The sequence below is a fragment of the Magnolia sinica genome, chromosome 6, assembly GCF_029962835.1.
Source record: "Magnolia sinica isolate HGM2019 chromosome 6, MsV1, whole genome shotgun sequence".
NCBI lineage: Eukaryota > Viridiplantae > Streptophyta > Magnoliopsida > Magnoliales > Magnoliaceae > Magnolia > Magnolia sinica.
The window spans coordinates 72,796,073-72,819,007 of NC_080578.1; the positions used below are offsets into that span (position 1 = coordinate 72,796,073).

The following is a 22,935-nucleotide window of genomic DNA, read 5'->3' on the forward strand; positions in this document are numbered from 1 at the left end:
GGTGTCGCCATTCACATTTATGCACTAGTGGGCTGATGATTTAGGAGTTTGATTAAGATGGTTAGAGAGCATTTGAAAAAATCACATTGGCGTTGAAAATCGGAGACTTAGTTGCAAACGTTGTATGCCACGTGATCGATGTAGTGAGGATGTATAATTTACACCTGGGGTGACCGTGGATGCACTAGTATGGCATCATGGCATCCACGCTGCATCAGTGTTTCAAGTACTGTCAAAATGGCCTTCAATATAAAGTAATGGCTAATACGAAGCCATATATGGTGGCAAATTCATTCTTTGTGAATGCAAGTTATTATGATGAATTCACCATAGAGGAAGATGAAACAGTGAATAAAAAAATCTGTAATTAAAAGGTAGTAAGGCTCAAGTACTAGAAAGGAAGGTTGCATATGTTAAACTGTCCAAGGAAAAGGATAGGGGGCAACCAAAAACTCTAGAGTTGGGAGTAGCAGTAGTAAAGAAAAAGTTTTACTTTGTCCCAAAGCATTTGAGACAACCGGGACAGCTTCATTTGGTGTTATTGTCACCAGAACAGATAAAGACCCTGTAGTTGAATTATACGGTGCCTATGCCACGATTGGAAATGAGTAAACCATTTCCCGCCATGCCAAATAGATTATGTGTACAATCTAATTCTATTAATCCGAGGCCGATAATGTTTTATGCCTCGCCCGAAAAGGAAATGGAAGAAGAAAATAACAAATTAGTAACCAACGAAAAACTCTTGCCTAAATATCTAAAAAGATATAGTCCGGTAAGCTGAAAGATTATGTAAGGTATGGGGTTCGACTATGATGAACAAACAAGACTAGGCAATGACAGAGGTATCCAGATCCCGATTGGTGTATATGAAAAAAAAAAAACATGAAAAATTTCACGAATTGTCGACATCCCCTACGTGTTCGCAAGTGAATGTGACTTACGCATGTCAAGCAGTCGTTGAAGAAACAAATCTAGAGATAGGTGAAAGTAATAGAGAAGAAGTGAAGCACCCTAAAACAACCTCAATACAAATAGAAGATGGAGGACATCCTACCATTGATGAATTATGAGAAATAAATCTGGGGACGGGGGATGAACCTTGGAATACATACATAAGCACCAACTTGCCAGAAAAGGAGGTGGACCAATGTGTTGAATTGTTAAAAAGAAAAAAATATGTATTCACTTAGACATATGCGGAAATGCCCAACCTAGAACCGATAGTAGCAATGCATCGACTTAACGTTTCTAAATATAAGAAGCTGGTTAAGAAGGTATAGAAGTGTTTCCACCCTGACTCAATACCCTTGATGGAGGAAGAGGTAAACGAATTGATTAATTAAGGTTGGTTTCATAAGAGAAGTAAAATATCTTAGGTGGATCTCTAATATCATGCCTGTAAAGAAATAGAGTGGACAAATCAAAGTATGCATTGACTTCAGAGATCTAAATGAAGCATGCCCAAAAGATGATTTTCTGTTGCCATAATGAAATTGTTAATCGATAGTACGATGAAATATGCAATCATGTCCTTCATAGACGGGTACGCTGGGTACAATCAAATTCGCATGGCACAAGAAGGCGAAAAAGCTATGATGTTCAGAACATCCCTAGGAATATATTGTTATAAGGTTATGTCATTCGGGCTTAAAAATGTCGGGGCTACGTATTAGAGAACAATGAAAAATATTTTTCATGACATGATGCATAAGCATGTTGAATGCTATGTCGACAATTTAGTAGTACAGTCTTGCAGCCCTGCAAAGCATCGGAAACATTTATCGTCAATCTTTCGCCGACTTAGGAAGAAATAATTAAAAATGAATCTGATGAAGTGCGCGTTCTGGGTATCGTCGGGTAAATTCTTTGGGTTCATTATTAGGCATCGAGGAATAGAAGTCGACCCGGGGAATATCAGAGCGATCCAAGAAATGCCACCGCTCAAAACGTTAAGAGAACTGAAAAGCTTGTAAGGAAAATCGGCCTATATTCCACGCTTCATATTGAACTTGACAAGGAGATACCAACCATTCTCTCACCTTATGAAAAAGGAAGTCGAATTTGTAAGGCACGAAGCCTGCCAAAATGCATTTGATTCCCTTAAAGACTTGATGAAATGACCCCTAGTGCTAACATCACCTGTGAAAGGCAAGTCTTTAATCTTGTACATCGTTACATGTGATAGTTCTTTGGGAGCACTGCTAGCTCAATGCAATGAACATGAGAAAGAAAATGCCATCTACTACCTAAATAGAACTCTAATAGGGGCAGAATGTAACTATTCTCCAATTGAAAAGGTATGCCTAACCGTCATTTTCATGGTACAAAAGTTACAGCATTATTGCTTGTCTCACGAAATAATGTTAATCTAAGCTGATAAAATATTTAATGACATGATCAATGTTGTCCACAAAGCTAGCCAAGTGGATGCTGCTTCTTTTCGAATTTATGATCACTTATGAACCTTCCAAGGTAGTGAAAGGATAAACAAACATGGACTTTTTAGCAATCAATCAAGTTCCAGATGAAGAGATTTTTGATAAGTTGCTAAACGAGCAAGTGCTACTAGTCGAGCCACCCAGTCCACGGCAGATGTATTTTGATGGTGCTTCTCAGGCTTCAGGTGCGGGTGTCGAAGTGATTTTTATTAGTCCCCATAGTGATCTATTACCATACTCTTTTACATTAAGTATGATGTGTACAAATAACGAAGCCAAATATAATGCTCTTGTCATAGGGCTGAAAATTACACATGAGATGAAAATTCAAGCTCTACAAATCTTTAGTGACTCCAAGCTGGTGATAAATCAGCTGACAACAGAATTTCAAATAAGAAAGCCAGAATTATTATCTTATTGCCAGCAAGTGTGACAATTGTTAGAAGGATTTTATGACATTGTAATTAAGCACGTACCCCGACATGAAAATGTAAAAGCAGACACATTATCCAGTTTGGTTGTGACTCTCTCTTGTTCCAATAGATGCCAATAATCATATAGTATCACTGATTATATCTGATTATCAAGGAGTATTGTTGATTCTCAGATTACGCTGATTATCTCTATTATCAGAAATATCACCGATTATCTTTAATTATAAGAAAGTATCTTGGATTATCTCCAATTATCAGGGATTATCAAAGAATTTCATTGATTATCTTCCTTATTATGCTGATTATCTCTGATTATTAGGGCATATCACCAATTATCTTTGATTATCATGGAATATCGCCAATTATCTTCGATTATCAGGGAGAATCGCCGGTTATCTTTGATTATCTGGGAGTATCATCGATTATCTCTAATTATCAGAGAGTATGGCCGATTATCTCCGATTATTAGGGAATATCACCGATTATCTCCCTGATTATGCCAATTATCTCCAATTATGCATAAGACCTATGTTGTATCACTGATTTTGCTAAATATTGCGTAGGACAACGGTGTGCGATGATGGCTCAAAGCCCATGAAGGCCAACCACGTCTAAGACCCATGTTGTATCATTGATTCACCAAATATTGTGCAGGGCAGTGGTGTGTGCCAGTGACTCGAGCCTATGAAGGCCAACCATACGTAAGACCTATGTTGTATCACCGATTTGTCGAATATTATGAGGGCAATGGTGAGCGCCAGTAGCTCAAAGCCCACGAAGGCCAACCACATGCATAAGACCTATGTGGGCAGTGGAGAGCACCAACGGCTCAATGCACATGAAATCCAACCACACATGAGACATATGTTGCCTGTATCGCTCATTATGGGGATGGGTGAAAGAAAATGCCCCCCTATGAATAGACCCGGATCATATAGGTGAAGAAAAAGAGGCCATAGTGTGAGATCTGTGGTTCATCTATAAATGAGTCAACCGTGCGTAAGAGCCCCTAGGTTTCTGGCTTGATTTCAATAGTAACTCATGAGGAAGGGTTAACTTCTATATGAGCTCACCCCATTGATGGATTGGAGGCCTTGGACTTAGTACCCATACAGGTAGCCTTGTGAGCCCCTTGAACTCTATAGAGTTACTGAGGCCAACCATGTACAGAAATCCTACTGAGCTTACTACCCCAGTAACTTCAATGGGCCCATCTAATGGACCATGGTGAGTGGACTCCCTAAGCCAAGGTGGTTCAACGAACTCATGAAAGTTACCGAGAGTAGCTAACATCAGCCATACTTGCTCCAACTACTTATGAGCCTAAACTGTGGTTCCTCAAAATACTCAAGAGCCTAAACTGTGGATGGTGCCTTAAGACTACTAACTGAACTCTAAGATAGTTCCACCTACTATGGAGAATACTACACAGATCATGCTAACAAGCATGAATTAAATTATCATCATGCCATGTCTCCAGCCATATAAAAATATATATATATATACACAATTGGAGCATAGATTGATAAAGGAAAAATATTCATGATTATATCATCGTCATGTTATGTTTCAAGTTATAAAGAAATATGCAAATGAAGCATGGATTGATAAAAATAAAATAAAAATAAATCATCATTCAAGATTATATGTTGAAGTATAGTTCATGCCATTTATATTCAAAATTGCTTTGAGATATTGTTAAAATTCTCATATATAAATATTGATACATAGCAATTGACAATATTACAATTATTCTGAAATGCCCAAAGTAAGCATGGAATTTTGCAGATCTTGCTTAAACTGAACTTGGGCTGCAGCTATGTTGAGCTCGGCATCAATGATAAGCTTGGCCTGATCTGGAGCACCAGCAAGCCGCATGATCCTTCAGAAGTTATAACTCTTCAAGTTCGACTATGCCGACATTCTTGGCAATGTCGACCTTGGCCTTGCTCAGTTTCAATTCCTTAGTGTGCTTTTGGGCCTCAAAATTAGCAATATGCTCATTAATGGTCACCAAAGTCTGCTAATAAATATTCACCTAGTCTTAAAGTGAATCACAGTCCATTCTGTATCTAGAAATGATAGTGAAATTCCTGGATATTTTGTCTTTGAGGAGTAGCAACTCTTTCTAATCCAAAACAACCCATATACCTCTAAACGATATTGACTTAATTAGAATAACCAATTGATCATCCCTTAGCCTTAGGAGACTAAGAAAAATATGATAAATAAGGCTAGAAGAGGTATGAAGCTATTGTGTAAAAGATAGCCCAAAATAACAGTTTTTTATGAGTCTTCAATGGCATCGAGCTGCCATCGAAGCACCTTCAATGATATTAAAAGCATGTTCGATGACATCGATTGAGAGTCAGAATTGTCTAACAACCAACTGAATTTATTTTTTTTTATTTTCTCGATGGAATCAAGGTCCTTTCGATGACATCAAAACTTAATTTCGATGACATCGAAGACACCTCGATGACATCGATTGAGAGTCAGATTTGTCCAGCAAGAAATTGGATTTTTCTTTAACTTTCTCGATAGCATCGAAGACCTTTCGATGACATCAAAACTTAAAGTTCGGTAACATTGAAGAACAATTCAATGACATTGAAACTGGTCTAGATATGTCTAGCAAGAAATCACCATATATTATCTAGATTGTTCAATGGCATCGAAGAACCTTTGATTTTCTTCAATGACATCAAATGACCTTCGATGACATTAATAGAACCATTTTTTGCCTGTTTTTTACTATTAGAGCTCGAACTTTTTATAAAGGGCATTTGGTTCTTGAGCTTTTTGATGGGTTTTTAGTGCAATAAAATCTTAGGAGATTTCATGTTCATATCCCTCATCCCAAGCCTCTGTACCATGGTGTTCTAAGTCATCTTCCTTGAGTTTACAACTTTAATGAGGATTCCAACCTCAACATTGAAGATGTACTTTAACCTTCTATTTTCAAGCAATATTGGTAAACCATTGTCCAAATCGTCTAAAAGACTCATCTGGGTGAATCCCCTAGAGAAAACAACTTCTCACTAGGTTTTGAGATTCAACCAACCTCCCATCACCTTGGTCACCTCGGAAGAGCATCAAATGCAAGGTGATTGATTTTGGAACTGAAGTCTTGGCAAAGCAGCGACATTATGATCTAGGGAGCATCGGGGAGTTGATTGATGCACGGAAGAGCGAAGATTAAGCAACCCAAAGATGCGCTACAAAAGAGGCTCAATCCAACAAGTAAGTTGTTATTGTAAGAGTCCAAGTTTACTATATTTCTTTGTGTAGGATTGAGGGTAAGAATTTGTAAACCCAAACTCGAACTGGGTTCTTGTGTAGGACCTTATCCTCTGGCCTAAATTTTAGGTTCTTATGTAGGACCTTGACTCTAGTGTAGAGTTTAAATTTTCAAGTTCTTGTGTAGGACCTTGTGCTATTGTGTAGGGCCTAAATCATTATATTCTTGTGTAGGACCTTGGGTCGGCAATAGAGCCTAAATCTCCAGGTTCTTGTGTGGGACCTTGGCTCTAGCGTAGGGCCTAAACCTCCGGGTTCTTATGTAGGACCTTAGCTCAGGAGTAGAGCCTAAATTTAGAGTCCTTGTGTAAAGCTGTAAAAGTTTGACATGAATTTGATTTAAAACCTCCGACAGTGAAATCCGATACACTCATGAGTTGAGTGCGTCTGCTGGGAGTAGAGTAGGCAAGTAGTTGAACTACTATATATTATTGTGTTTGGGATTTTTATTTGCGCATTTGTTTAATTATGCTTTTGGGTTTTGAATACTTAATTATGAATGCATGATTAGATGAATGTTTAGTGTTGATAGGTAACACACCCCACACACTCATATATACTATCTCTATATAGACTAGTTGCTTGCACATCATTTGAAGTTTATGTGATTAGACCCTCTATTGGCTTGAAAGCCTTAGAGTTATTTTTCCTTGCTTAGTTTAATTGTTAATTAGTTTAAGTTAAGCAATTTTTATTTTAAAAGAGCATAATTATTTTTTAAAAGTCATAATCCTATCTAGGACATAGCCTTCATTCTCTAGCTCCACCAAGCTTTTGCAAGCCTAGCCGTGGTAATCTCATTACTTCACAGGCACAATTTTAGAAATATAAAAATGAGATTGAGTTTGAGAGTGAGTCACCAGGGATGAGAATCTTTGTCGTGCTAATCTCAGGAAACGCGATGTAGCTAAAAGAGTGGGTCTGGTCTCAACATCCCCCATAGTCCCCCAAGTGGGAGTGTAGAGGGCGGTTGCCGATGCTAGAAAAGTTAATTCATTGCCCCTTTTAGGTGCACTTGAGGTAGTAGTTATAGCGGATTGCTCCCCTAACCTCCTCAATTCATCTAGGGGGTCCCATAAGTAATCTAGCCCTCTAAAGTATTGGCAAGCTTTGCTTGTTGGATGGGTTCTTCTAGAGATATTTTAAGGCAAACTTGACTGGGTGAAGGAGTGTGGTCTCCACCGTGTAGCTAATCCCTTGCTCGAGCCTATAATTCTTCAGTTTCGGTGCGGGGTGGGGGGGATGGGGGCAACCAAACCAGATAATTTATTAAATGACAATGGCGAATAAGATAAAATTGATGAATCTACCATCGCCTCGAGCAATAAAAGGCTTGAACCAAGTGATTGTGGCCTAGTAGGAAAAAGTGGGAGACCTTGCGCATGATTAAAAGTTGCTTCCAGATGAGTGCCAGTTATAAGGGCCAGCGTCATAGCTCCTCATCACATGAGTCACAACTCCATAATCTTCTGGAATCGTCTAATCTTAGCCAAACTGGTGTGTGAACCTACTAGGGTAGTAGGTAGGGTTCACGTTAAAATTCACTACCCTCCCTCAGCGACCCTCTTGTGGAGATTTTTCCACATTGCCCATAATTATGGCCTGATGGATAAAGCTGGCTAGAAGGGCAATACGATCAGAGAAGTTTATGATTGAAAGGTCGGACTCCTTAAAGAGGGACGGATGTTTGAATGTGGTCTTCGCCCTCTTGTTGGGGTGATCTTCAGCTTGATGGCATTCACAACCCCAAGTGTAGGGTTACGATGTAGTAATAATCTTGGTAAGACCAAGGTCGAATCCACAAGGACTGAACCTTGTACGTATTCTAAAAGTAACCAAAACTAAGATGCAATCTAAATTTGAAGAATTTAAGGGAATAATTGTAAACTATTTAACTAAAACTTGTAAAATTCAAAGGTGGGAAACTAAGGTTTCCAAGGATCCACTTGTAGAGATCAGGGCAATTTATGCTTGATTCATGAACACAACTGGATTTAGAGTCCTATCTTCATCCAGTTGGAAGATAATTCATTAAAATTCACATCTGGACTTCTTTTAATCTAGTTTTCAATAAACGAGCGGTATAAGAAGTAGAATTGATTCCATCACTAAACCATGCCCATGAGACAAAGCAAATAATAGAATTTAACTAATCCACAACAATCTCAGAGAGTTATGAATGTTAAGACGGATTCCATCAACCAACCATGTCCATGGGATGATGGTGAACAATAGGGTTCCTAAGTTCACAATCCTCATAATGAAAAGAACATACTCAAAGCTATCGTAGATCTATTGTAATTTATGTCATAATAAACCATTAAACTATGACTATTCCTTATAATCAAACCAAAATCAAAGTCAGTTCAACGTAACATGAATCAAAAGCATAGAAAGGATCCCATCATGCCACAAGCTTCACCTCTTAGCCCTAGCCAAGAGGTTTAGCCAATCATAGACATGATCAAGCTATAATCTCAGAAAAACATTAAAGGAAAGAAGAAACCAAAGGAAGAAGGAGAATCGATGTCGGCCGTTCTCTCTCTCTCTCTCTCTCTCTCTCTCTCTCTCTCTCTCTCTCTCTCTCTCTCTTCCCATGCTCCTTGCTCACATCCTTAAATGATTTTCCCATGCTCTCTCTCCCTTTTATAGAAAATACATAGGTCGGTTGTGGGGAGAGAAGTCGGTTGCGTAAGGAGAGAAGGCAGCGTGCATACGTCTTATGCAGCCGTAAAAAATGCCTTTCGAGTTGCATTTGGAGGATCATTTTGGATGGCTAATCGTCCAAGCTCGGGATCTGACTTCTTGGTTAGGGTCATGGCCACTTTCTGAACTTTTGGACGGTACAGATCAGCCATCCGATCACAGCCAAGATTGCGCAATCAGCCACAGCAGAAATGGCATCCGGATGTGCATAATTGAAGAACATTCTTGTGCTGAGACGCTCGGTGGGCCCACAGTGATGTTTTTGAAGAAATCCACCCCGTTTATTGGATTCCTAGCGAGATTTTGGTCAGAAATGGGTGGTTTTGATCGAGTTTTGGTGCGGCCCATTGTATCAAATCACATTGTCATTCATCCTGCATTTGACAATGATCTGTATGTGTACACATGCATGGGAGGAAAAGGTCACCATGGTTATGGTCGGTGCCCCCCTTAATCGAATGGTCAATTCAGATCGTCGAACCAGATGATGAAGGTGGCCCACTATAATCGTCTATGCGGACGCTAGCGGAAAAAATGAAGTTTTGTTTTTAACGAGAGAGATCGGGTCAGCGTGCGCTGACCAGTCTCCTGGTTTTGGTGCACGGCGAGTGCACGTGTGCTATGCACACGCACACCCTCAAGGTGGGGTCCACTGTGATGTTCATGAGAAATCTGCTTCGTCTATCCATTTTATCATCTAATTTGAGGGGTTGAGACCAAAATTGAAGCATATCCAGATATCAGGTGAGCCCCAAATCAGTGATTTAGTGGCTGATTTGTTTGTTGGGCTATTTCCACAAAGATCCAAGCGTTGAATTTTGACATGTACGGTTAGTTTAGGGTCCTCAGGCCAAATATAAAGTTTTGAGTCAAACAGATGGTGGGAACCCTATGATCTTGCATTCAGGACAATTTTCAAGCCTCATTTTCTTCAATCACTTGATTTTCTCAAATTTTTGGCATGTGAATTCTTCAATCTCGATCCCCTAAGATCTGTCCCTTGCTTCAGTGATTCTTGAGCATCAAATCCATGCTTTTAGTACCCTTTTTCAATCCAAGCTCTTAAATTCATCTTACAACAAAAACATGATTAAAATTGAACGTTAAACATTATCATGTATGTAAAACCAAGTAATAAACTGGGGTCTAATATGCAAAATTTGACCCTCAATAGATGGGATTGAAGGTTTTCGGGTTCGGACCTCTAAGAAGGGGTCATGTGCTCTTGGAAAGCATTAGATGATCTCTTGCGCTTTGCTATCTGAGTAACGAGAAGCAAAGGTAGAATGAAAATTTGGCAGATTATAGGTACTTAGAAAATTTTCTGCCAAAGCAGATAGATGTACGTGGTTGCACAATATAGTCTAGTTATGTGGTCACGTAAAGGCAGTCTATTGCACAGTCATACAATGGAGAAGCAGAGTCTGAGAAGAGTTGAAAGCAAAGTGAACTAAATAAAGGAAGCTTCATTTTATATAGGCATCGGAACCCGATTGTTTGTTGCATGGACCCGATCGTGTACCACAGATTGTGCGGTTGCACAACAGGGAAAGAAAGGATTTTTGAACGAAAAAAGTTCAATCCCCCATTTGATTCACAAAAAAATCTAAGGAAGATCGAGGGGGCATCTGTTGTAACATAAAATACGAGCATTTTGTCTATACAAACCAAACAATCAGCAAGTTGAAGTGTGGTCCTAGTGGGTTTTAATTCACCTAGACCAAGTTGTTTGTGAATCAAGTATGGAATCAGATTCACACTCACCCCTAAGTCTAGTGCATACTTAATCCGGTGATTCCCAATCACATAATAGATGGTCGGGCTATTGTGATCTTTATGTTTTCGTAGCACATCTTTTTTTAGGATGGCACTCACTTTTCTGTCAGAAAAATTTTCTTTTAAATGTTTTGTCATCTTTTGGTCATACAGAGATCTTTCAAAAACTTGGCATATGATGGGATTTGTTTTATGGCATCTAATAGAGGATTATTGATTTTCACCTACTTAAACACTTCCAAGATATCATGAGTGTTAGACAGAGGTTTTAGTGAAATCAACCTCTGAAGGAACGAACCAACTGGCTTATACTCTTTTTCCGGTTCTTTCTCATGCGTAGCATGGCTAGGTCCATCATTCCTCTCAAATTCTTCTGAGTCTTTAGGCTTTTCAACTCTCTTTGGGATGTTTTTCATCAATTATCTTACCACTTCTATGAGTGGTGATAGACTTAGCTTGCTCCATATGATAGTTCAAAGAGCTTGCATCACTTAATTCACATTGTTGTTTTATATTAGGTAGAGGTTAGGCTAGAAGAGTCAATTTCTCCCTAACAGTTGGTTGTGACTCAATTCTTTGGATAGACGCTCCCAAGGATGTTTCGATGTCCTGGAATGCTTGTAATGTATTTTGATTGAATTACTCTTGATTTTGCATGAATTTCTGAACTGTATCCTCTTGAGATCTTTTCTGATTTAATGGATTAAAATTTGATAGAAAAGTCCCCTGGGGATTTCTCTCCATATTAGTCATTTTCCCATTCCTCCAACTGAACTTTGGGTGGTTTCTCCAGCTAGAATTGTATGTGTTTGAGATGGGGGCACTGAACGGCATTTAATAATTGTTCATGACATTAGATTGCTCATGTAACAACTCTTAGAATGCAAGAATTGTAGACAATCTTGTGTTAAGTGTATGTTACTAGCATAAATACCACAAACAATTTCAACTGTCTCATCAGGTTTGACCATTTCTACTCTTTTAAGTTCCATAGCCATGACTTTTCTTATGAGGTTAGCCACCCTAGTATTCACATCGTCTTCCTCTCTTAAGATGTACATTCCCCCATTCTCTCTAGATTGAGTCGGCATGGCATTAGCGGGCTTTGATGACGTATCCCAAGATTGCATGTTTTCAGCAAGTACATCAAAATAATCCCACGCGTCATAGGGATCCTTATTCATGAATTCCTTGTTACACATAATCTCTATGAATTGGTGCATGGGCGAAGTCAGTCTAGCATAGAAAAAGCTTATTACCTGCCAAGTTTCGTATCCATGATGCAGACAGGAATTCAAAAGATCCTTGAACCTCTCCCAACATTAGTAGGTCTCTTCATCTCTTTGAGAGAAACTCATGATTGCCCTTCTCAGATTATTGGTCTTATGAACTGGAAAGAAGTTTTTAAGGAACTCCTGGGTCATCTCAGCCTATTTCCCCATTGATCTTGGACCTAAGGAGTGAAGCCAAGACTTAGCATTCTCTTTCAAAGAGAAAGGAAACAATTTCAGTCTCAAGGTGTCTTCAAAAACATTGTTAAATTGTATGGTTGCTACAATCTCATCAAATTCTTTGAGATGTAGATATGGACTTTTAGAATCAAGTTTATGAAACTTCAGGAGTAGTTGATCACTCCCGGTTTGAAATCCATATTTCCTATATTGTGCGGAAACACCATGCAAGAAGGTGTACTTGCCCTCACTGGTTGTAAATAATCATGTAAAGTTCTAGGCAGAGGAATGTTATGTACATCATTCTTCTCTTGTTGTTCTTCAGCGGGATGGTGCAGTTGATTTGCAGCCATACTTTCTGTTAACTCTAAGGCTCTCAAGGTATGTCTAATCCAGTGATAGATAGGCAAACCTTCGACTAATCCTCCTTCACTAAAAAGATGTAGAGTGTTGTCATGTACCCACTTGAGCATGAAACACTCTCAATTCCGAGTCTAAACTAAAAACCTATAAAAGAAAAATTATAGAAAAATAAGAAATCTGAAAATACTACAACAAGAAGAGTCGGAAGGATATTACCGAATTGATAATTCTATGTTAGTTTCTACAAAACAGAAAAACAAGGTTAGTATCTAATAATAATTTAGAAAAACCTAATCTAAAAACACGTAAAAAGTTGAACTTAATCCTAACATAATTACAATACTACTATATTTCAGAAAGACGCAACTGAAGTCCCCGATAATGGCACTAAAAACTTGTTATGACAACCCCAAATGTGGGGTTACTTGTAGTAATAACTTAGTGAGACCAAGGTCGTACCCATAAGGACTTGCTATTATACAATTTCTAGAATACATTAGAATTAGAACTTGAATCTAAAGAGTAATTGTGAAAAATTATTAGAGATAAAATATTAGAGTATTAAGGATCTACTTATAGATTCCTTAATATTACTGTACTTGATCAATTAGATCACACAATTAGAATCGAAGTCGAAGTCCTAACCTATCCAGTCTAATAATGGAGTAGTTAAATCATCATTCATGTACTTTAAAACAGCTTTGAACTTTATTGAATTGGTTCCCTCATAAAGCATTAACGTATTGATTGCAGGGAATTCAAAGCATCTATAATGCCCGGTGTCAATAATAAATTAATGGATTTTATAGATCAAACAATTTCCAAACATGTAAGATAATGTTAATAGTCTTCCTAAGCATCCAAAGTGCTCAGAGTCAACAATGGATAAAAGTAAATTGAAATAGTTCTTCATTCAAACTAAAAATCAATAAATTGTTCAACATGAAAATCAAATAACTCAAATTAAAGTAAAATAAACATTAGGAAGAAGTACAAGCTTCACCTCTTAGATCTAACGAAGAGATTAGCCAACTATAAACATGATTGAACTAAAACTCTCAAAGAAAAACATAAAAACTAACTAGAACCGAAAGGTTAAAGAGGAAGGGGGACTCATTGAAGCACCACAACTCATTGCTCTACTCTTTCTACCTTAATTCGTAATTAGAAACTCCTAAAACATTCCTTTATATAGACTCAATTCACACCAACTTCAAAACCGACTTGAGTTTACGTAGCTTCGATGGCACCGAGCTCCCATCGAAGAGTCTGGGTGAAATTGGAAAACTTTCCAACAATGAACTTTCAAAATTGCATATTTTCTCGATGTCATCGAACCTCCTTCAATGTTATTGACTTGGCTTCAATGGCATCAAACACGTCCTTGATGGAATCGAAGAATGCTCAAATATGTCTAGCAACAAAATCGGATTTTTCATGATTTCTACGATAGATCAAAGTTGCTTTAATGGCATCGAGACTTACTTCAATGTCATCGAAGCTAGAATCGAACTGTCGATTTCTGCACTTCCGATTTTCTACACTTTGATTCCTTGATTTTCTTCCTTCTTCACTTGGTTTCCTTGGATCTTAGACTCTTGAATTCTTCAATCTTAACCTCCATAGATCCAATCTTTCACTTAGTAATTCTTTGAACATTAAATCCATGCTTTAAGCATTTTTTCCACCCTAGCTCTAAAAATCACCTCGTAAGAGAAAATATGTGTAATTAGATCAATTAAGCACATCCATGTTTACAAAACCAATTCATAATAAGGGAGGATATACAATATTTCACTCTCAACACACTACATGGATGATACTTCTCCCCATTCACTAAGACACATGAATCAGCCCCCATAAATCCAATCTAATCTGATCACCTGTAACAACCTCTTGTCTTGTTAAGGGCAAGCTTAGTGCCACAACCAGATCATCAAGTGCCGCCATAGCCTCCCCTAGTTCTTCAAGGAAGGGTGGTACCGCTCAATAATAATAAGGCACTCCCATGACACTACTTAGAGTGCATAGAAGTGGCAAACATGAATTTGAATGAATGGTGCATAAGGAGAGATATACCTAGAGGACACTTCACAAGTATGGCTTATAAATTTGAGACCACTTTTGATGTGGCAACTCAGCTCAAAACCATTCTTGCTCAAATATCTATGTGGGAACTTCTCTGCACATCTTAGATGCATTGGAAGATTTTTGTCCAAATGCTTAATAAAACATATATCTCTTGGGATGCCCTGAATGAAATGGTCACACACATGATAGAGTAACTCCTCACCCCACAAGCCATCACCTTTTCTGACGATGAGTTGCCACCTGAAGGCCGCAACCATGGGTGTTCCATGAAAATAACCATTACTAATAAGGACTGTAGCATCCCGCTCGTCCTAAATGACAATGGTTCAAGTTTATATGTTTACCCACTTTGGACTACCACGTACTTAGGACTGGACCTGTCCACTTTCAAACTAAGTGATATGAATGTTAGAGCCTTTGATAACCCTGAAGGCAGGCTCAGGAAGAAATCAACTTAGAATTGCAGATCAGTCCAGACACGTTTATCATCGCTTTCTAAGTGCTAGACATCCCATCATCATTCAATATTCACCTTGGCAGACTGTGGATACACAATGTAAGCGTCGTCCCTTTTGCCCTCTATCAAAGAGTCAAATACATCTTTGGCAATAAGGTATTGTCCATCCTAGTAGATCATGAGCAACTCTTACCCATAGAGTCAGCTTATCCATGAGAGCCAGCATTCCGATCATTGATGTCTGGGCTCCAGAGAGAGACAATTCATGTCAGAGCTTTCAATTTGAGCCAATAGATCATGTCAATTGCCTATCCTCTCGAATCTAGCTCCATCTTTTCTCCTGTTGAGTGCCAAATTGAGAACTACTGATGTGAGTACCAAGATACTGCCAAAGTGATTGAGCTATAAGAAAGGATGGGGAAGGTGGGACTAGGATATGAGTATCTCCCTGAGGACAAAGCGGCCACCTCAGAACACAGGAGGAAAAGGAAAGGCCTGCAAGAAGGCCACCATATTCCCTTCACACCAGTCCAGTTCACAAGTGTCAGAGTCCTCTATCTGGACACCCAACCGGATTCCATCCAGCAAGTCACAATCACAACCACAATCTCTCAGATTCCATCCAGTCAAATCATAGCCACAACCCTTTTATTTCAGTTTTTCCCTACACATAAGGGGGCAAGGGACAAGAATTGCCTCATACCAATTGGACCTTTATCATGATCCCACCATAATTACAGTACCCTGAGGAATGTCACAACCTCAGGAACAAAGAAGAGCATGTTCCATCTAACATAGATTCCAACCCCATTCCCCATTTCATCATGATAATTTGCCACAATGAAAAAGATCCACCCACTACATTCTTTAGCCCTACCTCTTAAGGGGAGGGTGTAAGACCCCGTCCATTTCATACCATTTTTTGTGCCTATGTGCATAATGATGTACACCCTTAGCCAGACCTAGATTGGCCATTCATAGTGCAGACCCAACCAACTGGAACCCTAAGACCTCTAAACATATTTCATATCGACCGCCCCGTCGCCACGATTGTGGAGGTACAACCCATGTGTCTGTATGACACTCCGTTGGTAAGATACACCGCGAAGTATCGTTAATGTATCATGTGCGCATGACACCATGTACCCCATTCCACACATGTGCATGACACATACCATGCACACATACACATGCCACACATGGGTGAGAGAATCTCTACCCATGTGTGTGATGTCACACACTCTACCCATGTGTGTGATGTCACACACCCATACCTCCCCTCTCTCATGTGCATGCAAGGTCAACTCTTCTCCATACCATACCCTATGCATGACATCATCACACCTTGTCATCCCATGCTCCTTTAAATCACCATTAATTACAAATCATGAATTAATTGCCATAATCCTAGTCTAAGCTAACCAAGATCATATTAATTGAATCTAACCACATTTTAACAATTTCTCTACAAATAGTCCTTCATCCCTTAGCATTTCACCATTTTTCTACACAAGGAGAGAGAGAGAGAGAGAGAGAGAGAGAGAGAGAGAGAGAGGATTGATCTTGGTGGGCCATCAACTCCATCAATCCCATCCCTTCCATCCATCTAATCCATCAAGGTGAGTACACCCCCTCCACTTTTATGGTTTGTTTTCTTTTTTTGATTATTTGGATGATTAATAGTGGTGATGATTTGATGATAATGATGTGATCAATGGTGTGGATGTATAGGAGAATACATATAAAAATATGATTAATAGTTGTGATGATATGATGATAATGATGTGATTAATGGTGTGGATGCATAGGAGGATTCATACAAATAAATAATAAAATAATAATTTGTTATAGACCTTATGTGGTACCCATTGATAGTGGGCCCCACCAGAACCTTTGTGTGCCATCCAAACAATCCAGTGTGGCCCATTGGACTTGCCATACACACATCCATGCACACATGTGCACCACAACAAAATAAATAAATAAATAATATCAAAAGAAAAAAGGAAAAAAACAAATATGAGGGGTGGACGTTGTTGCTGCCAGCGTCCAGAGGACGCTGCAGCAAGCAGCGTCCCTGCTACTGCTTGAAAGAGGAGAAGGAAAGGACTATGGGTCCACAACGGGCCCCACCCATGATGTATACACTTAATCCATGCCGTTCATCTGATTCCCTAGCTAATTTTAGGCGTTAAGCCGAAAAACGAAGCCAATCCAAATCTCTGGTAGGCCACACTATTAAAAAGACTATTTTGTAGTGATAAATTGTTAGGGCCTGCTATGATGTTTTTGTACACCAAAAAATGCTGAATATTGGGCTCGTTGGGTCTGTCATGTGCCATATAATCCAACAGATGGACTGGATCATCTTGATATGGGCCCTATATATGAAAATCCATAAGAAAACAAAAAAAAAAATTGCAAAGGGGTGCTGGACGCTGCAGCAAGCAGTGTCCTGCTGCTTGCATTTGGTAGGGACGGTGGGCCCCACCACAGGCCCCACCATGATGCATGTCGAGCATCTACACCGTGCATTTGATGGTTCCCCTTTAGAAAGTCAGATACCCTAAAATTCAGTCATACACGGAACTCAGGTGGCCAACACCATCAAAAAATAAATAAATATATGAATAAGCAATATTTGTGGGTCTAATCATGAGGTATGTAATATATCCAAACCGTCCATCCATTTGGTGAGCTTAAGGCTTAAGAAGAAAAATAAGATAGATCTAACTATCAAGTGGTCCACACTACAAAAGCAGCGGGGGATTGAACGTTTACCATTGGAACCCTTTTTGGATCATAGAAGTTTTGGACCAATATGAAAATTGTTTTTCCCCTTAATTCATGTCATTTTGACCTTATCAACAGATTGAATGGAAGATAAAAGTTATGGTGGGCCTGTAAATTATTTAAGCGGTGAAATCATTATCTAGATAATCTTTGGATATAATTCATTTTGTTTGGATAATGCTCTAAAATGATCTCTAAATATAGATGAACAGTATATGTATAATAAATACATCATTTTGGGATCCATGTAACTTTGATCTCCTTGAACCGTTTGCACAACTCAGAGTGAGCTCGAGCATATAAAAACACTTGCTGGGGTCCACCTGAAATTTGGATGTATTAGAAACTTGGTTTGACCCCTTAACCAAGTGGGACACACATAATGGATGGGCTAGATTTGTGATCTACGCCTCGGTGGCCCAACAAGTAATTATGAATGTTTTAATGAAGGGTAATCCTCTCAATTTTTGTGTGTGGTGTGCCCCACATGTGCCACAGATTGACTTGATTTTAAGCCCCATGCCCACCATGGATTGGTGACCCATTAATTATGCAAATTAGATTGTTTGTAAATGTGATATGTGAATGGTCCGGATCTTTGTTAAAATTTCTATACATTGACGATGTACAATCATGTGACCATGTAGTGCATGGACAGCCTAAAATTGATACAAGTATGACGAATGCATAGCCCCATGAGCTCCGCCGCATAGAACCCATTGTGAATTCCATTGATGTGTGGACCCAAGAATGTTTAAGCCCATTTTGAGTGAATGTCATATAGGCCCATCAGTAGTAGCCTTGTTTGGGCCAACCATTAGCCTTCTTCGACAAGAGTTTGTGATCTCCATGTGTTAAATGTATGCTATCTTGAATCATGTGAAATTGTGTTGTGTGTATAGCCCTTCACCACTTGGTATGTGATATAGGTTGTATTATGTTGCTGCCTTAGATTACCTAATTATATAACAAGTGCACTGCCCTTCACCACTTGACACTATGGTTAGAGTGCGGCCCTAAGAAGTAGGATCATATAACATATGTTTAAACCCATAAATGTGTTCAATTATAACAAATATGTAGGTTTTAGTGGTGTGAGGATGTGATATACGTGTTTGGCCCCTTAATCATGTGGGCACGTGACGTATGTAGGGTCACCTAATCATATGTAATTGTGGAGTATATGTAGTCATCTTACCGTATGATTGCGAAATACACACAAGGCCAACCAACTACATAAAATCAAGTGGCATTGGTGACCACCCAATGACATGACCACGTGCTTATGGGCATAGCCATAGTCACCTAAACCATGAACAATCGAGTTGTACGTGCAGATTTTCTTAGCCATGAGAATTATGATATAGGCTAGATTATACAACTTGATAATGGAGTGGCCCTCAATTCGGTGTCATGCGACATAAATACAACCCTTATATTATGCTCATAGGTGAGGCAGATGTGGGGACCACTAAACTATATCTGCTGTGATGAAAGTTAGTTCTTGGCCTCATGATCAAGTGACATCGAATCTGAGTCATTCTCCGTATGAAGTATTGGGCAGTCATAGTTTGAGAGTTAGTATAACGTAATGTAACCGGGTATGGTGGGTATACTTGTGATTGTGCCTTGGATGCTTTGAGATGCAGTCACTAGACCATGATACTAATTGTATGTCCACTTAACTAAGTGAAATTATGGCATTGATAACCTGATCATGTGGGAGCTTAATAAAGTAGTTGCACATAGATGTATGAGTTATGGTGTAGTAAAAATAAGTATCCATGTGACCTTAAATCCTTTATTATGACAAGTAGAGTGACATTTGTGTGGCCACTCAACCATACGGACTTCTGATAATGGAGTGGCTATAAGACCATGTGGGACATATGGAAATTGTGTGGTTACTCAGACTCATGGACTATGCTGATGGTGTAACCTCTTGGGTATGTGAATTTAAGATGTATGTCAGATTGATCATGAACCCTACCTTGATATAAGTATTGCATATTTCACCAATTATCTATTAGGCTAGCTAATTCTAGAACATGATTCCAAAATGACCTAGATCCAATTCCTAAATAAGTCAAACAATATGAAATAGTGTTAATTGAACGTATAACTTTCGAACACTTGTGAACCCACTCAATGTACGTATTTTATCCGCACTGTTCAATTGTTTTGCCAACCAAATAGTTCGATCATGGAGCCCACTAACATGTGCCTTGTGCACCTGAACTGTTCTTTCTTGTACTACCTTAATGAGTATGAATTACCTATATTATATACTTGTTATGACCCACTGTAATGTTTGTGTGTGGACCCATCTGCTTGCAGTACCACTTAGAAGTAGGATCCACTACGTGGTATGAGACAACCCACGTCATCCAACCGTGACTAACCCTTATGTGTATATTATATACCAAGTCGTTCAACTTAGGAATCACTATATCTTAAGAGGTTTACCTGTGCCTTCCAAACCATTGTAGAACTACTACGATAATTATTTACAAATTCAACCTACTAACAACCCACTTGAAGGTGAAGCCCACTACATTATATGAGTTTCACCAGCACCATCCATCTCATGGCTCATTTACTATATGTTATATCTATGTCTTTCATCTCATAATCACTTGGTGCATATACTTTACGTCACCACCACTCATTAATCATAAGACCCAGTTAGGGTATAACCATGTGGTCCCAACAAAAGAAAATCACGTCAGGCCAAAACCACTAATGGAATATCTATCTTACGAAGGATATGGTGTAACTCTGAATACAATTAATGCTCGTGATTATGATAGCTATGAATGATATTAGTGATTATGGTTAATAGAAGCATGTGATTTAATATCTTGATTAATGTTATTCCACTCCCTAGCATACTAAATTCATCTACTTGACCATGTTGATATTGGTCATACTCATGCACCATGGAATGATGGTATGTGCAAGTGTACTTCAATACATTTGTTTATGTGTAAGATATGTCCCCTTCAGTTTAGTCACATGACCATGGATTAATATAGTTGATAGTGGCATATGATGATTATATGTCATTTTTGGCTTAAAGGTTAAGCAGACCCTAAACTTATGGCATTATATGCATACCACATGCACTTGAATATATGCCTTATCATAATTGCTTGAATTCATGCATAATCATGACATACATGATAATCGAAATACCACAGTCGTGCCGTATAAAATGAGTTAGATCTTGATGATGAAATGTGCATCTATGATGATGATGATTTAGGTTATCCCTGAAAATGAACGGGACACCGGAAGTGTGGAAATAGTAGGGGATGATGTGCCGCTTGGGTTGAAAGTCGTTAAACCCCGATGCTAGCTAGGGATATCTCACCGTCTGGCTGAGTGGATACATGGGTCATGGATTTGACTCCAACTGATGAGGTCAGGTTGAGAAGAGGTGGGTCCAACCTACTTAAGGGCTGAGATGCAAACAGGGATCGGTCTGACCCACCAGTGAGGAGAAGGGCGAATGAGGTCCGTTACTGGCATGCCAGGTGGAAGTCCACTGCAAGGCGAGTATGCAAGGTCAATTGCTGGTGTCTAGTGCATGGGTGTCAACTACGATGTTTTCCATGATATACAGTTGCTGGAAGTTCACCGCAGGACGGGTATGCGAGGTCAATTATTAGTGTATGGTGCATGAGTGTCGACCATAGTACTTTCTGAGATATACAATTATGATATGACATGACAATATGATGATGATGATGTGATTACGGATGTGTGTAATGCAATTATGGCTGTGGTATAGGAGAAATGAAAATATGACTTGGTGATGCTGGTAGCATTAACTCGGAGTATTACTATGATGCATATGTATTGCATTGGCATTGGCATCGGCATCGGCATCATACCTTACGTACTATATGCCTTTCACCATACATGATTTCTTCGTAACATATTTATCTTGCTTGCATGTAGGACACATTGCACACACGTGTGTACTCACTAGGCTTTTTGCCTAAGCTTCCTATTTCTCCTTTTTCTTTTCGGGGCAGGAGTAGCTTGGAAGACGTAGTTTTCTCGATGCATTGTATCTATTTTTCGATTTGGCAATGTTGACGTTGTGTACCTTTTGTAAAGCATTGTACTTGTAACTATTAGGATTTATAATGGAGAGTGTTGCTTGGTATTTTGATCATGGATCTTCATGCTCAAGTATTATTAGATAAATAAAAAAAATCAATCAAAAATCTTCCTTGTGGTACACCGAACTTGGGACTTGGTGTATGGAAGTCAAGTGCCGAATTCAGGGCATCACAGAAGTCGTCCGTCCCCAGATTTGGGGTGTGACAGAGGGAGCGTAGGGCATCGATCAATCCACTGGCCCCATGATAGCTGAATAAACTGACCAATCCTTTAAAGATGTTGGTCGCAATAAAGGCAGCCCCCGAATCAGAGTGTCGTCCTGCTTAAGGTCCACAAAAATTCAAAAACCACAAAACATTCGAAAATGCTCAAAATCCCAAAAAAGACAAAAAAAAAAAAAAAAATTCAAAATTCAAAACACACCAAAATATTCAAAATCCATAAAAAAAAAAAAAATTCAAAAAATCCAAAAAAAAAAGGAACTTTTAAAAATTCCAGTAATAAACCACCAAGCTTGTTTAATGATCCACTTGAATTCAAACTCAACTTTGACGATTTTAATCAAGAAGTAGATTTCAAGCTCATGGGTTTGAAGGAACTTAAAGACTTTATGGGAAATGATGATTCGACTCCCAAACTAGAGGACCTCCTCGAAAAGTTCAATCCAAAGGCCTATGTCATTCTTGATGATTTCAAATTCATGAGCTCGATGGGCCTTTAAAATCCTTAGGGAAGTGCATATTGGAAAATTCCTACTCCAGAGAATAAGTAGATGAAGAATGAATTCTCATAACCGCAATTGTCAAATTTTACCTTTCCTCATGCATGAACTCGACCAGCACCCATCTTTCTACCTATAAGTCAAATTGTCATATGATAGCCATTCTTACTATGCCAACATCAAGCCATATCTAGAGCCCAAACGCACCCCAAAGATAATACACACGGGGCATCGCTTGTTAGACGAACTCATTTTTGTGGAGACATTCTAT

At 38.9% G+C, this 22,935-nt stretch overlaps 1 non-coding gene across 1 annotated transcript; it reads left to right on the forward strand.

Annotated features, from left to right (window-relative positions):
• Nucleotides 1–11,929: 11,929 nt before the first annotated feature.
• On the forward strand, nucleotides 11,930–12,033 carry LOC131250365 (small nucleolar RNA R71). The gene has a single exon (XR_009173289.1). It is a non-coding gene; the product is annotated as a small nucleolar RNA R71 (small nucleolar RNA).
• Nucleotides 12,034–22,935: the final 10,902 nt, after the last annotated feature.